The sequence below is a fragment of the Dendrobates tinctorius genome, unplaced genomic scaffold (assembly GCF_039654945.1).
Source record: "Dendrobates tinctorius isolate UK_male_01 unplaced genomic scaffold, ASM3965494v1 ptg000086l, whole genome shotgun sequence".
NCBI lineage: Eukaryota > Metazoa > Chordata > Amphibia > Anura > Dendrobatidae > Dendrobates > Dendrobates tinctorius.
In genome coordinates this window covers 6,334,689-6,352,360 of record NW_027361754.1, presented here as the reverse complement: position 1 = coordinate 6,352,360, position 17,672 = coordinate 6,334,689, and the positions used below count along the sequence as shown (strand labels likewise).

The following is a 17,672-nucleotide window of genomic DNA, read 5'->3' as shown; positions in this document are numbered from 1 at the left end:
AAAGGAACATTTCCTTCTCCAGCTCCAGTTCTTCCCTGTGCGCTTACACTGTATAAATAGGATGCTCTACCTCCAATCACCAGGTAACATCATATAGAAACTAGTGATGAGTGAATATGTTCACCACTACTCGGTACTCGCCCGAGTATCGGAGTACTCAGCGAGCACCGAGCATTTCCGGGATTACTCGATGGGAACTCGGGTTTCCACCCAGCTTTTTTGGCGGACTTTACAGACCCAATCACGATGCAGGGATTGTCTGCCAGGCAATGAAGCACCTCAGCCATCTTTGTTGTGGTTGTGCAGTGATTCGCTGGCCGCACAGCATCATCAGGGGTATAAGAGACCGGACGCCGCCCTATTCGGCGCATTCAGCTCCGGATTTAGATAGTGAAGGGAGAGCTGCTGCCGAGATAGGGTCAGAACTGGTGATTTATTAGTGAGTGTCAGGTCTACCATCCTAAACAACTCAAATCCATATAAACCAACAGTCCTTCTAAGGACTAATTCCTGAATTTATAGGTTCCAGTGTTAGGCAGGCAGGGTAGTGCACTGTATGTGTGTATATACATATCATTGCATATATCAAGAGGGTCCTGTGTTCTGGTGCTGCTGTTGCTAAAAAATTTTTGGCCAGGGCTAATAAAGCTTTTTTTTATTGCAAAGCAATCCAGAGCCCTTTTTTTTTCTCCATTTGCTTTTAGACAGTGCACAATACAGTCAGATCCTTTTTGTAGCACAGCATGAAAATCCAGCAATTTTAAAAGGTTCCCAGACATCCCTTTTGAGCGTGCAGAGAAATATTTATTTTTTATGTGGTACGGTTGAGTAATTTTTTTTAGTGTCTTCCACAATTTCTTGACACTATTTTGCTGAACCCCCCCCCCAAAAAAAAAAACAGACAGGCCACATATTTTACAGTGTGGTATATCTGTGACACGCCTCATCCATCCGTCTGCTAAAAATTTTGGTCTTTTTAGCTCTAAATTCATTTTTTTTGCTGTCTGGCACTGTATAGAATCATAGAATCATAGAATCGTAGAGTTGGAAGGGACCTCCTGGGCCATCTGGTCCAACCCCCTGCTCAAAGCAGGATTCGCTAAATCATCCCAGTCAGATGTCTGTCCAGCCTCTGTTTGAAGACTTCCATTGAAGGAGAACTCACCACTTCTCGTGGCAGCCTGTTCCACTCATTGATCACTCTAACTGTCAAAAAGTTTTTTCTAATATCTAATCTGTGTCTCCTCCCATTCAGTTTCATCCCATTGCTTCTAGTCTTTCCTTGTGCAAATGAGAATAAAGTTGATCCTTCTACAATGTGACAGCCCTTTAGATATTTGTAGACAGCTATTAAGTCTCCTCTCAGTCTTCTCTTTTGCAAACTAAACATTCCCAAATCCTGCAACCTTTCCTCATAAGACAGGGTTTGCAGACCGGTCACCATTCTGGTCGCTCTTTTCTGAACTTGCTCCAGTTTGTTGATGTCTTTTTTAAAATGTGGTGCCCAAAACTGGACACAATATTCCAAATGAGGTCTGACCAAAGAGGAGTAGAGGGAAATAATGACTTCACGTGATCTAGACTGTATGCTTCTGTTAATACATCCTAGAATTGCATTTGCCTTTTTTGCTGCTGCATCACACTGTTGACTCATATTCAGTCTGTACTTATTATATACAGCACTATTTAGCCAAAAAATGTAAAAAAAAATACAGGCCACACATTTCTGGTGTGGTATCTGCGTGGCAACTCATATCTGTGTGTGCTCAAAGTTTGGCCAGTTTACGGCTGATTTCTTTTTTTGTCCTGGCTGTCACTGGACTTAGATACAGCAGTATTTAGCCAAAAAAAATTTCAAAAATACAGGCCACACATTTTTCGGTGTGGTTTCTGCGTGTCAGTTCATATCTGTGTGCATGCTCAAAGTTTGACCAGTTTACGGCTATTTTCTTTTTTTTGGCCGGGGTGTCACTGGACTTATATACAGCAGTATTTGCCCCCCCAAAAATTGGCATAGTGGTATCTCCATGGCAGCTCATATCTGTGCATGCTCAAAGTTTGGCCAGTTTAGGCCAGTTTCCTTTTTTGGTTCTGGGTGTCACTGGAATTATATACAGCAGTATTTAGCACAAAAAAAGTTATAAAAAGCAAAAATACATTTGTTCTAGTGGTATCTGCATGGCAGCACATATCTGTGTGTGCTCAAAGTTTGGCCAGTTTACGGCTGTTTTCTTTTTTGGTTCTGGGTGTCACTGGACTTAGATACAGCACTATGTTGCAATATTAAAAAACAGCCCACATTTTACAGTAGGGTATATCTGTGATACGCCTCATACATCCGTGTCTAAAAAATTGAGGCATTTTTGGCCTAAATTCCATTTTTTGCCAGTCTGTCACTCTCCTTATATCCAGCACTCTTTTGTATCAAAAAAAAAAAATGTATACAGTCTGTTATCTCAGGCTGAAGCCTAGTGTATCTGTGTTGTAAAAATCTTTGCTTCGCAGGCATACAATGCATAGTTCTGCATGTGGTGTATCTGTGACATGCCTCATACGTCCGTGTGATTAAAATTTGGGGATTTTAGGCTGGTATTCCAGTGTTTTCCTGTCTGTCACTCCAGTTATATACAGCACTCTGTGGCTTTTTTTTTTAAAAAAAAAAAACAGGCCTCATTTTACAGTGGGGGATGTTGGTAAAAACAATTTGGTTTAAAGTTGTTATGACTGCTTCATGACTGTGTTAAATGCTCCAAATACTACCACCATCATCATCTTCAGCCTAGAGGCAGTCACTGTGTAGGAAGGTATCCCAGCTTGGGGGGTGGTCCCTTGTTTACCGCGAACAGACGTCACAGATACGAGACGGAGGCAGTTTTTCGGGTACAACAGATCCAAGTTTATTAGTCGTCCTTCTGTCGACCTCAGCAATACACCGCAGCACTTCCACAACTCTCCGTATTCAGACCCGGGTACACACACCTTTCTTCTGTTGTTGTGACGTTTCTCACGGTTCTGTCACTGGGGCCGCCCTAGGCCTATCTACCGCCAGCACTTCATTGGTCAGAGGTCGTCGTCAATTTGGTACCCCCGGGGCCTCGTCTGTTCTGCGGTTCTACGTGTTGGGGCCATCCCCCTGACTTCTTTTCTCCTCAGTCCCCTAGTTGAGCTCGCCACACTGTCCGTACTCCTTCACTGATTCCTCTCCTTTTGAGCTCCTCCCGGGACTGGAACTTTCTGGAACCCTCCTGTCCTATTTATAACCTTCCCGGTTCCCTGTAACCCCGCCCCCCATGACTAACGGTTTCTAGAGCCATAAGCTGCTGTCAAGTCCTGTACTCACACTCCTCACTTCCATCTTATGGTCAAACCAGGGTACTGCACCCATTCTACACTTTTCCTAGGTGTCTCCTTTCTGTCATAACTAACATCTGTCTTAAGTGCACAAACTGTCCCTTCTTTCCTCTGACAAGTCCGTTCGTCCGGTCTCCTTCCCCACATTCCCCCGACAATCGTATTCCCTACCTTCGTCGTCCTGAAATTTTTCCACAGTCTGTTGTCAGACTGGTTGTTGGGCCAAACCCGCCACATGCAGGGGCCGAACCAAACCAGGAGCACCATGCGCCGAGCAGCCTACTGCTACTCGCCAGCGCGCACGCCACATGACAACTTCTTTCAGGTTGGCTAGATCCACCCGGACTACTCTACGGCGTGTACCTTCCACTACTCTCCCCTTCTGTCACCCTCCACTGTCCGGAACGCCATGACCGAGGCCTTACGCCTACCAGGTCTTCGTCAGCGTCCGCCTATTCTTCTGGGGTGTCCGTGGTGTCAGGGACCTGGCTTGGGACCACTGTCTGATTCCATATCTTTCGTCTCTTTGTCCTTCAATTAAAAAAAGTCATGGTCGGCGTCTTCGTCACACATGCCTCGTACCCAGGACCTGTTGCATATTTCTTATGCATATTATACATTAAACCAACTTTTGTATAACCAGATTTTATTAATAGCATAAGTAACCCCTTTTTTTTAACTTTTTCCTTTAAACCAACATTTCAAAAAACAAAACAGGAATACTCCCCCTTCCTTTAACATGAGCATTTTCCCTTATGCATCCCCGCTGTGTCAGGAGAAAGCAACAAACAAACAAAAAAACATTTCCCTTATCGTGGACGTAAAACCGTCCTGTAGGCTGCACAATGGTGCACGACAATCCCGGTAGTCCGGGCCATCTCCTGATGGCCGACGTTCCGCCAACTCAGCAGGGGACTCCACAGCCGTGAAGTCCCTGGGATACTTAAGGTGTCTCTGTGAGTCCTTTTACGGGGGCTCGTAGTCTTCGGGAAAGGCGACCACTGCAACAGCGTAGTAGCCGCGGGGGCAGTACTCCTTATTGTAGGAGACCAAGTCCCCATCTTGCAGAGCCCGGCCGTGACGGATTGAAGTCACATTCAAATACACTTTTTTGCCAGTGGCGAGGTCCCGGATAAACCCATAACCTTTTTCCACATTTGTGTATACCAGCCGGCCGGTGGACCATGGAGCCGTCATGCCAGCCTCTCCTTTCTCATGGAGTAGCCCCCAGATGTCCTGCTCTCTAGCCTTCTTTCCCTCAATGACCTCCGCAACCCAAGCAGAGGGTCCGGTGTAGGCCACAGAGTCCGGTGGGCGGGCCACGGTTGTGGTCGAGAGTGGAGCAGAGGCTGCCGCAGATTCCAATGTATAGGCTGCAGAGTCCGATGGGTGGGCCACAGTCATGGTTGAGAGTGGAGCAGGGGCGGCCACAGATTCCGATGAGGAGGCCGCAGCCAGCCCTGGGAGTGAAGTCGGAGTGGCCGCGTGGGAGGCCGCAGATGGGACCAAGGTGGCCGTGGGCATCGGCAAGTCGACCGCAGTCAAGGCAGCAGATGGAGCAATGACCTCAGATGCCGGTGAGTCAACCGCAGCGGCTGACGGCCCAATTACAGCATTGACCGGGAATGGGGCCGACATGGTGGCAGGCCCCGATGAATAGGCCGCCGCCGGAAGATGGAGGGCGGCAGGGGCAGCCGCGGGTTGGTTCTGTGCCGGCACCACAGCATGAGATGTCGCAGGGTGGGGTGGCTCTGGATCGATGAAAGTGGCGAGGGTCGGCCTGCAGAGGACCATGTAGTCGTCTGGAGCTGGAGACACCAAAGGGCGAGAAGTCGGACGGGGAGGCTGGGGACCGATGTTGGGGCCCCGAGGTCTATCTGGTACACGAAGCGTGGGGACGGGGTTTCCCTGGGGTGCCGACGGCGGGGCCGGGGCACCTTCCCAGGCGCCGTTGCTCCCAGCAGGCTTTTCCTCCGCTCCTTCACCAGCCGTTGATCTTCAACCCGCCCTCCGGCAGGGCCAGCCTCTAGGCTCGATGGTTCCGCGGGGAGGCTCTCTGGGCAGGTCTCCCGACGAGACTCGATCTCCTGGTGCCACCGCCGTTCCAGGCGTCCGAGGCCACGACAGCTGCAGCGTCTCATTCCAACCGGTGTCCAGTAGCTGAATGGCGCCAAACAGCTGCAGCAGGTCTCTCCACCCGGGCCACTCCCATTCTTGGGTGGGGAGGTGGTCGGCTTCTCCACCCATCTTCCAGGGTCTAGTATGAGGGGACGGTTATCTCCAGATGTACACCGCTCCCCCCAGGGGCGGATTTGATATAGCCCTGGATCGTCCACTCCAATTAGAAATGTCTGCGTCTCTTTTTGGTGCCAAATCGCCACAGCCATTTTTTTAGTTCTTGTACCGCTTCGGTTCCTCTGGTGACAGAAACAAGTCCCAAATTTGTAATCCACAAGTAAATAAATTCAAGTCCTTTTGATTTCTTCTGTCGCTGGCTTGCCACTGAAGTTGAAGTATTGGCGGCAGCGATCCTGCCGACTACGCCAAATGTAGGAAGGTATGCCAGCTTGGGGGGTGGTCCCTTGTTTACCGCGAACAGACGTCACAGACACGAGACGGAGGCGGTTTTTCGGGTACAACAGATCCAAGTTTATTAGCCGTCCTCCTGACGACCTCAGCAATACACTGCAGCACTTCCACAGCTCTCCGTAATCAGACCCGGGTACACACACCTTTCTTCTGTCGTTGTGACGTTTCTCGCGGTTCTGTCACTGGGGCCGATCTAGGCCTATCTACCGCCAGCACTTCACCGGTCAGAGGTCGTCGTCAATTTGGTACCCCCGGGGCCTCGTCTGTTCTGCGGTTCTACATGTCGGGGTCACCCCCCTGACTTCTTTTCTCCTCAGTCCCATAGTTGAGCTCTCCACACTGTCTGTACTCCTGCACTGATTCCTCTCCTTTTGAGCTCCTCCCGGGACTGGAACTTTCTGGAACCCTCCTGTCCTATTTATAACCTTCCCCCCATGACTAACGGTTTCTAGAGCCATAAGCTGCTGTCAAGTCCTGTACTCACACTCCACCCTGCCATCTTATGGTCAAATCAGGGTACTGCACCCATTCTACACTTTTCCCAGGTGTCTCCTTTCTGTCATAACTAGTGTTGAGCATTCCGATACTGCAAATATCGGGTATCGGCCGATATTCGCTGTATCGGAATTCCGATACCGAGTACCGATATTTTTACAATATCGAATGCCGGAATTGGAAGTTCCCAAAATGCAATGAGCCAGTGTTGTGGCTGTGATTGGCTGCTGAAATGATGTCATCATGATGCGCGTTCTGTGCGTATCATGATGCACGGTCTGTGCGGGCCTGCCGGGGGTTTGTGCGGGCCTGCCGGGGGTCTGTGCGGGCTGCCGGGGGTCTGTGCGGGCCTGCTGGGGGTCTGCGCGGGCCTGCTGGGGGTCTGCATGGGCCTGCCGGGGGTCTGTGCGGGCCTCCCGGGGGTTGTGTGTGTGTGCAGGCATCGTCTGATTGGACTACAAGTCCCATCGGGCTATGCCTGCTACAATGACAGTGATTGACACATTAGCCCATAATGGGACAGTAGTAGTCCCATCATCTGGCTAATGTGTTGAATGTAAAAAAAAAAAACATACATACTACATACATACATACTACATAGTACATACATACTACATATATACTACATTCATGCAACATACATACATACTACATACATACTTCATATATACTACATTCATACAACATACATACTACATTCATACAGCATACATACATACATACTACATATATACTACATTCATACAGCATACATACATACTACATACATACTACATATATACTACATTCATACAGCATACATACATACTACATATATAATACATTCATACAACATACATACATACTACATACATACTTCATATATACTACATTCATACAACATACATACATACTACATACATACTACATATGTACTACATTCATACAGCATACATACATACTACATTCATACAACATACATACATACTGCATATATACTACATTCATACAGCATACATACATACTACATACATACTACATATATACTACATATATACTACATTCATACAACATACATACATACTACATACTACATACATACTTCATATATACTACATTCATACAACATACATACTACATACTACATATATACTACATTCATACAGCATACATACAACATACATACTACATACATACTACATACAATACATTCATACATTCATACAATACATACATATAGACATACAGTATATATAACATAGCGTATATACACACCATCACTTGTCACTTTGATCCCCGAAGCCAGTGTCATCTCGCTGTATAAAATATTAAAATAACAAACAACCAATATACTCCCTGATCCGCAGAAATCCACGAGTGTCCCACGACGATCTCCTGCAGTGCATCACTGAACGGTTACTATAGTTCACTGGTCTCACTTTATGGCAAAAGCTGCGTGGGAACTTTCTCACACAGCAATGCCAAAAGTGAGACTAGGGACTATTTTTTTTACAGTGGCGGAGGAATACAGTGCGGAGGGATACCTACCTCCCGTCATTGTATTCCTGGGGCCCCTAGAGAGCGGTCGCATCAGCTGATGCTGCTGTTCTCCATGGGAGATCGGCGTGGGACACTCGTGGATTTCTGCGGATCAGGGAGTATATTGCTTGTTTGTTATTTTAATATTTTTTACAGATGACACTGGCTTCGGGGATCAAAGTGACAAGTGATGGTGAGTATGTACTCTATGTTGTATGTACTGTATGTCTATATGTATGTATTGTATGAATGTATTGTATGTAGTATATATGCGGTATGTCTGTAGCATGTTTTATGTATGTTGTATGTATGTAGTATGTATGTAGTATGTAGTATGTATGTATGTTGTATGAATGTAATATATATGTAGTATGTATGTAGTATATATGTAGTATGTATGCTGTATGAATGTAGTATGTATGTAGTATGTATGTTGTATGAATGTAGTATATATGTTGTATGTATGTTGTATGAATGTAGTATATAGGTAGTATGTATGTAGTATGTATGTATGTATGCTGTATGAATGTAGTATATATGTAGTATGTATGTAGTATGTATGTATGATGTATGAATGTAGTATATATGTAGTATGTATGTTTTTTGTTTTTGTTTTTTTTTTTTACATTCAACACATTAGCCAGATGATGGGACTACTACTGTCCCATCATTGGCTAATGTGTCAATCACTGTTATTGTAGCATGCATAGCCCGGACGATGCCTGCACACAGACACAACCCCCTGCAGGCCTGCACAGACCCCCGGCAGCTCGCACAGACCCCGGCAGTCCCGTACAGACCCCCGGCAGCCCGCACAGACCCCTGGCAGGCCCGCACAGGCCCGTACAGGCCCCCGGCAGGCCCGCACAGACCCCCGAGAGGCCAGTACAGACCCCGCCCGCATACACAGACATGCACAGTGTCCGCCCACGCACCGCCCACACTCTTCCCCCCTCCCAAACTGGATGTGCAAGTAGAGAAAGGGTTTTTTTTAATTCAGATATTTGTACCCCATTGACTTGCATGGGTTTCCGGTATCGGAATCGGCGATGCCCGATACTTTTTGGGTATCGGTCCGATCCAATCCGATCTGATACTTCACGATATTGGATGGTATCGCTCAACACTAGTCATAACTAACATCTGTCTAAAGTACACAAACCGTCCCTTCTTTCTTCTGACAAGTCTGTTCGTCCAGTCACCTTCCCCACAACTGTGCAGATAGAAAGTCTGAGTTGCAGAGGGTGAACGCTTAGGCACTGTTGTACTCTGCCTTGTACTCTGTCTCTGTATTATGAAGGCTAAATCTTCGTGATGAAATCATGCCTGGAAGAGCCAGAGCAAGATTACGTGGAAGTTCATGGGGACAGGACTCGCAACAACTGAAGCATGGTGTTCCTGGGCAGGATTATGACAAGCCCTCACCTACTAATACTTAACTGGTTGGCCGCTGATGTTTAAAAGGAGCACATACATTGTCTAGAAATGAAGATTTTGACCTTTCGGCTGCATTTCAAGAGATGTCAATTGGAGGGCATGGTGGTCAGAGATGTGACTTCTACACGACCACCTGAGCTGCCGCCTCTACACCACCCGATTTGCCGCACCCCTCACCTTCTGTCTCTTTCCCATTCTCCCGCAGAATTAAAGTCCGCAAGGACAAGGTCCTTTCCACTCTGTAACAGTCTGTCATTATAATTTTTTTGCTTAAACGATATTTATTCCTTTGTATGTAACCCCTTGCCTTGTACAGCACAATGAAATTAATGGCGCTATATAAATAACTAAATAATAATACTGATAATACTATATGGGTGTTTCCTAAAGACAATCCATCAAACATGTTATTGAAGGATTTTTTTTATGACAACTCTGTTCAGCTGGGCACACACTGTCAAATTGTTAGCTATACCCCAGTGGGTGTTGGCACAGTGTTATATTGACTACAGTCCCCAAATGTTATGTAGGTCTCTAATCTCACCTTTACTTTATCAGCATAAATTGGAAAAACACGTGGTATTGGAGTAGCTGTTGTTTTCTTGCCAAAGAAACTCAATAACATCAATTAGCTGGTTAGCCGCACACAGATCGGAGAAATAGTAAAGATGACAATTGACAGGTAGTTTTACATTTGAGGTAAAACACAATTCAACAATTTCCTTTTACTCTTACAACACATTATATTCAAAAGCCTTGAAGAAAAAGATGAATATATTGTGAAGCTAATAGGTATGAATAATTAATCACACCAATGATGTTGCATAATTCTAAACATACACAACCCATCAGTGGTGAAATTATTTTCCACCGAAAATTCAAAGTATCACACTAGTTTCATCTTGTGGAATGATATGAGCCACAAAGCCCTTCAAATTGAAACTGTTGTGGATGTACTGTAGAATTTTCTCTTGAAATTTGGAAGTACATGCCCTCTATGCTGCTTGCATTAAAGAACGGATTTGCCAGATATGTACGGAATCAGGATGGCCGGTCCGCGGGTACCTGTGCTGCGCCGGTTCTGGACCTGTTTTGGCTGCATCCCCTGTTTACCAGCAGAAGGACTAGGGGAACAGACAGGCCCCATTACACAGAACGAGGGGTTGTGTTTAGACAGGGAACAAGCCAGGAAGCTGAGGGGAAAAAAAGAGAAGGAATGAGTCCCCAGCTGTGACCGTGTGAGCAGCAAGGGGGCAGTGCAATTTGCACCCGAAGTGCCGACGCTGTGGCAAAATGCAGCAGACAGACAGACATGGTGACCTAGAGGCAGGGGGCCAGCTTAAGAGAAAGCGGGCAAGACAGCAATGATTTTTAGCGCGGACAAGCAGCGCATAGGAGGCTGAGTATTGTGCTCCGTCCTTAGAGCAGTGGCACTGCAAAGGACTGTTCCCGTAGTCTCCCGCCACTAAAAGCGGTACTGCCATTTAGCAAAGTGCCATTTACCCAGTAATGGCCAGAAAGCGAGGTGCCGTGCGCTCCTTGACCGTGAGTACAGCGCACGTGCACAGTAGAGAGAGCCAGTTCATGCCACATGTCCAGCTTGGATAATCAATATTTATAAAGCACAGAGGAAAGAAAGAGGACGTTGGTACGGTCAGCAAGGTACTCCCTCAGCATCTTCCAAATCATTGCATTCCTTGGGACAGTACCCTGCGCCTCTGTGTCAGGGTGATGAGCGGGTCTGTTAAAACTCTACAAGAACTTTGCTATTGTTACACAGCCTCTGCTGTATTGGAGTTGTGTCTCTCTCACCTGTACTCCTTGGTTGGCCAATGAACTGTGTCCTCTGCCGCCAGTGTTTGAGATAGTAATTTTATTAATAATTCTGCTATAAGGGCCCTCTGGTACTGCAACATTTTAGTACATGTAGAAAAAGATAAATTGGTTCCAGCTCCTTAAAATAACTTCTTTATTTCATCACATTAAAAATTCACATGAAGTGGCATGCTCTCCTAAGGACATAGCGAGGCAACAGAGGCAACGCGTTTTGATCTGAAAGATCTTTTTCAAGCCATACCGATATTCATACAAAGCCCTCTTATATAGATAGAAATCACCAATGACAATGTATCCTGAGGTCACATGGCATATCCCAAGGTCCTTTTTAAAAATATTTACATATGAATATATACACTCACTGGCCACTTTATTAGGTACACCTGTCCAACTGTGTGTTAAGACTTAATTTCTAATCAGCCAATCACATGGCGGCAACTCAGTGCATTTAGGCATGTAGACATGGTCAAGACAATCTCCTGCAGTTCAAACCGAGCATCAGTATGGGGAAGAAAGGTGATTTGAGTGCCTTTGAACGTGGCATGATTGTTGGTGCCAGAAGGGCTGGTCTGAGTATTTCAGAAACTGCTGATCTACTGGGATTTTCACGCACAACCATCTCTAGGGTTTACAGAGAATGGTCCGAAAAAGAAAAAAAATCCAGTGAGCGGCAGTTCTGTGGCCGGAAATGCCTTGTTGATGCCAGAGGTCAGAGGAGAATGGGCAGACTGGTTCGAGCTGATAGAAAGGCAACAGTGACTCAAATTGCCACCCGTTACAACCAAGGTAGGCAGAAGAGCATCTCTGAACGCACAGTGCGTCGAAATTTGAGGCAGATGGGCTACAGCAGCAGAAGACCACACTGGGTACCACTCCTCTCAGCTAAGAACAGGAAACTGAGGCTACAATTTGCACAAGCTCATCGAAATTGGACAGTAGAAGATTGGAAAAACGTTGCCTGGTCTGATGAGTCTCGATTTCTGCTGCGACATTCGGATGGAAGGGTCAGAATTTGGCGTAAACAACATGAAAGCATGGATCCATCCTGCCTTGTATCAACGGTTCAGGCTGGTGGTGGTGGTGTCATTGTGTGGGGAATTTTTTCTTGGCACTCTTTGGGCCCCTTGGTACCAATTGAGCATCGTTGCAACGCCACAGCCTACCTGAGTATTGTTGCTGACCATGTCCATCCCTTTATGACCACAATGTACCCAACATCTGATGGCTACTTTCAGCAGGATAATGCGCCATGTCATAAAGCTCGAATCATCTCAGATTGGTTTCTTGAACATGACAATGAGTTCACTGTACTCAAATGGCCTCCTCAGTCACCAGATCTCAATCCAATAGAGCATCTTTGGGATGTGGTGGAACGGGAGATTCGCATCAGGGATGTGCAGCCGACAAATCTGCGCCAACTGTGTGATGCCATCATGTCAATATGGTCCAAAATCTCTGAGGAATGCTTCCAGCACCTTGTTGAATCTCTGCCACGAAGAATTGAGGCAGTTCTGAAGGCAAAAGGGGGTCCAACCCCTTACTAGCATGGTGTACCTAATAAAGTGGCCAGTGAGTGTACATATATAATAATACCTGAAAAAAATGGTATTAATAATGTAGCATGAGATCATTTCGTTTATTTAAACCTGCAGGTGATCAAGTATTTAAATGATAAATTCAAAAAGCTTCCGTGTAAGGAAACGCTGTCTGGAATCTCCACCACGAACATTACATGTTCTATACCCTGCACCTGAAAGGATGCCGTGCTGCGAGCATGATGTAGAATAAAATGTTTTGACGCAGAAGAAACACTGCGATCTTGGCTGGCCGTATTCGGGATGTCATATAGGTGTTCCCTAACTCGTATTTTTAGCTTTCTAGAGGTGCACCCCACATAAGAAAGTTTGCATATACTGCAATGAATTTTATTAACCACATTAGTGGTATTGCAGTTTATGTATTGTTTAATTTTGAAGGTAACAGGATTATATGCAATTTGAAAGTTTTTTGTTATAACCACATATTTACAAGTTTTGCAATTATTCATCCCGCATTTAAAAAACCCAGAGCAATTTAACCAGGTTTTTTTGTTTTTTTTTGCTGTTTGATAAAAAAATAATGGGTGCTATTTTATTGCCAATTGTAGGTGCTCTGCGTGAGACTACATTAATACCTTCGTTCAAAATTTCAGCAAGTTTTTCATCTTCATGGAGTGTAGGTAAATATCTGTTCACAATTTTTTTAATTTTAGAAAATTGTGGGCTGTATTGGAAACAAATATATGGTTTTTTAATCATTTGCTCCTTTTGTTTTCTTGAATTATATAGGGAATCTAGATCTTTGCGATCCTTTTTTTGAACGATTTGCTGAGCTCTGTCCGTCATCCAATATGGATATCTGCGATTTATAAGTTTTTTGATACATGAGAAAATTCCCCCATCAAATCTGCATGAACACTGCAGTTGTGCTTGACTCGGGTAAATTCCCCCACTGGGATAGACTTAATAGTATGCTTACTATGACTGCTTTTTGCATGCAATATTGTATTACCGCATAGTAGTTTGTGATGTGTTTTTGTGGAAATTATATGGTTGTCAATGCCAACCAAATCCAAATCTGTGCCTGTGTAATGCCGGAACGGCACACCGGGACAAATATTCCCACATGTTTGTGGCCTCGGGGTGGACCTCGACTCTGCCCTCTCTTTCAAACTACATATCAAAGCCTTTGCCTCCTCCTGTCCATTACAACTCAAAAACATTTCCTGGATCCGTACATTACAAGAAAATTAAAAAAAGTTTGTGCATGCCCTCATGATCTCCCGCCTCGAGTATTGCAACCTTATAGTCTGTGCCCTCCTATCTAGCACTGTTGCACCACTCAAATCTATCCAATACTCTGCTGCCAGAGTAATCCAACTGCCCCTCTGTTATTCCACAGCCTCTCCTCTCTGCCATGCCCTTCACTGTCTTCCTATTGCCCATAGTTCAAAACCATAAATATGACATACAAAGCCTTCCCCAAACTGTCTCCTCCATACATCTGTGACATGGTCTCACAATCTCCGACTGGGTCATGACATTTTCTATGCAAACACAGTGTGCATCAGCAAGATGTACTGTCCCTGCCCACAATCACTTGTCCACGTGTCCGTGGTTAGGTGTACTTTCCCCTGCATTTCTTTTTTTAAAAAAACAGGCCACATTTTACAGTGGGGTCTATCAGTGACTCGCCTCATACATCCGTCTGCCAAAAATTGAGACATTTTTGGCCTAACTTCCCTTTTTTGGGCAGTCTGTCACTTTCGTTATATCCAGCACTTTTTTTTTATCCAAAAAAAAAAATTTATGCAGTCTGTTATCTCAGGCTGAGGCCTGGTGTATCTGTGGTGTAAAAATCTTTGCTTCGCAGGCATACATTGCATAGTTCTGTCTGCTAGCCTTGTTCTACTCATTATTTTGTGTTTTCAAAAATTAACACAAAACCTAAAAAAAATTATACAGTCTGTTATCTCAGGCTGAGGCCTGGTGTATCTGTGGTGGAAAAATCTTTGCTTTGCAAGCATACTGATCATATTTCAGTAGTCCATTTAAAATGGGCAAGGCAAGGAGCAAGGGACGGGGAAGTGGACATGATGCTGATGGTGCATGCAGAGGACGAGGCCGTGGCCAAGCTGGAAAAGGGCCACAGCAAAGACCCACATCTTCGCTCTCGACCTTCCTGTCCCAGTTTCTAGGGGATCGCAGCACACCACTATTGAAGCCACAGCAGTGTGAAATGGTTGGTTGGATAGTGGGTCGCCCTCCCAGGGCTGCGGGGTACTTGGTACCGGGCCGGTATCAGTGGGATGTGTCACAGTGGCGGTGACCCGGACCGTGGCCCTGGGCGCCCAAGTAATAGTGAGATGTGAATGGTGGAATGTAGTTAAATGAATAGTTCGTGACGCCACCTGTGGTGTTCGGCAAGGGAGGTGTTAAGCCGACGCTGCAGACAGATCCTCCGGGCAGATGGTGTGGTGCAGCAATGATGTTATAGCCCTCCACAGGCAGGGCTGTTGTCCCAGGGCAGTGTAGATATGGAGACACTTAGATGTTGTAGTGTTTGGCGCAGGGGATGTAGCAGTGCCAGGCGGACGAACGCGGGAAGGAATGGTGGACACCAGGGCATGTAGTTCCAAAGCTTTACTCACAGTCTGTAGTGCCTGCTTCTGTGCCGTGTCCTCCGGGACAGGGACTCAGTCAACCCCCAGGCAAGATGGAATGCTCCCTTCCACACTCCGCCAACTTTTGTGCCTTTTCTGAACATCTCCTCTATAGCGCCTTTAAGTGTGAAGATCTTCTAGTACTGAGTTACACTGGAGTTCCTCCTGACAGATGTTCCCAAGAACTCTACTTGCACGGCAGACAGCTGTAGCCTACTTCGGGGACTCTCTACTCCTAAGTCCCGGCTCTCTATCCATGTTGCTGTTGTGCCCTCAAGTCTTAGATGGGAGTAGTGCATTTACAGCCCACTACTCCACCGGTGTCTGCTGCAGAACCATTAGTGTTCATACAACCTCGGAGACCTGGCCCCGGCCTTGCGCTTAGAACTTCTAGGCAGGGTTCTTCCTCTAACCCACGTCCTCTATGTTCCCTTTTACTCCTACGTTCCGTACTTGTCTTTTCCCTTCTATGGAAGCTCAGACTTCGGTTCAATGTCCTTCTCCTTTCCTTTCCCGTGCCAGCTGCAGCACTCCTTCCTCCATCCCTCTTCCAGGGATCCCCACTCCTCTCCGAGTGGCTTCCTCTCCTACTCCACCTCTGAACTCAACTGAACCTGAACCTCAATCCTGGAACTGTCCCGCTCTTTTATATGTATTCTCAACTTCACCACCTCCCAGCACGTTTAGTGCTCCAAGCAGGGATCCACCAAAGGTGCTCTGCCTCTCTCTAAGCAAGGAGCCGCAATGTGGTTTTGCTGAACTACTCTATTGTGTGGGGTGCGAGTGTAGGAGCATGGTCAGGAGCCTCCAACCTACCTGGATGGTGGGGCACCACACCATAGGAGAAGGTGCAGTACCTCTGTGGCGACTGAGCCTCAGGGGCACCACATACCTCCCCCATTAAACACAGCACGTCTGCGGGCTGCAAGGCAAACAAAGTTGACAGTACAGGAACATACACATTTTTATAATGCTGAATAAACATTTCTTATACTAAACTTCCCAATGTGAGAGGCACTCATTCTTGAACATTGCAAACAGTTATTAATTAACTATCTAAAATCCTAAGTCAAAAGTGCAATTTTTCCATACAATACTTAATTCAAAGTACTATTATCTGTTACTCACTATTACTTCAGTATTCTTCATCTTTCCATCTCTAGTACACATTTCTTTTCTCTCTCTAGTGCACATTTTCTACTTTCTTTCAACTCTGAGTGACAACCGTGATGCCTTGTTCATCATATACATTTTCAGTTCTTTATTCAAATCTCTCATCTCTGTATTAAAACATTCCTAATTCTATATAAAAGCCATTTCCTAGTTACCAATACTCTTATAAGATACATCATTATCAAATACTTCACATTAAAACTATTCAATAATTAAGTGTGGACACCGCTCCCAACCGGGATCTCTGGCAGTGTCCTTTGATTGGAGTCATGCTCCAAACGAGGTAGATGTAATCTTCGCAAAGTGTCTATATGTAAAACCAAGAGAGGGCACCCAAAGAGGTGCAACTATTTACAAACACAGTTTTTGGATCACTCCAAGTTCATGATCGCTCAGTTCAAATGTAAAGGCTGCCACAACACAGGGCAACACTGGAAAAACCAAAACTAAACCATGATGGTCAAAAAATAGAGCAAAAGGCACAATGGTGCAAATAAACCCTCATGGGTAACGAGAGTTTGTGTAGGTTACTAGTGCTGGTCCCCTCCTGGGGTTCTGGAAGCTGCTGATTGGGAACTGCTACCAGATGTGATACTTTGGGTGTCTTCATCCTATTGCTGGTTGCTTGCTAATTCCAGTGCTCTGGTGCTGGTGCGTGGCGTATCACCGAGGGATGCCGCAGCTTGTTTGCGCTGATAGGTGACTACATGGGGACTCGGCAGCCAAGGGATCCTGAGGTCACTATCCCAAAGCGACCTAGACTCCTCCAATCCCCAAAGATGCCGAATCGTGCGCGCCTGTTGCAGCCGTACCCTTCTCAGTAGGGACCTCCTCCGCCTCCCCATTTCCGACAGTCTAGTTCCCCCAGCTGACTCTTCCAACTGCCCCATTTCGAGTTCCCGCAAGCCTGCCTCTGACAACGTGAATTTGGGGGGCAACCCATTATACCTGGTACCTCCCGGCGGTGCGGTCCCTGCTCCGGTGCAGGTGTAGCGGCAGTGGGCGCTGCCTTGTGGGACAACAGGGACGGCAGTGGAGATAACGGCAGCTCTGGGTCCGCGGGGTTTCTGTA

General features: G+C 46.0%; 1 long non-coding RNA gene across 1 annotated transcript in view; it reads left to right on the top strand.

Annotated features, from left to right (window-relative positions):
* Nucleotides 1-17,672, top strand: part of LOC141098038 (uncharacterized) — a 268,278-nt gene that overhangs the window by 78,227 nt on the left and 172,379 nt on the right. The gene's annotated exons all lie outside the window — the stretch shown is intronic.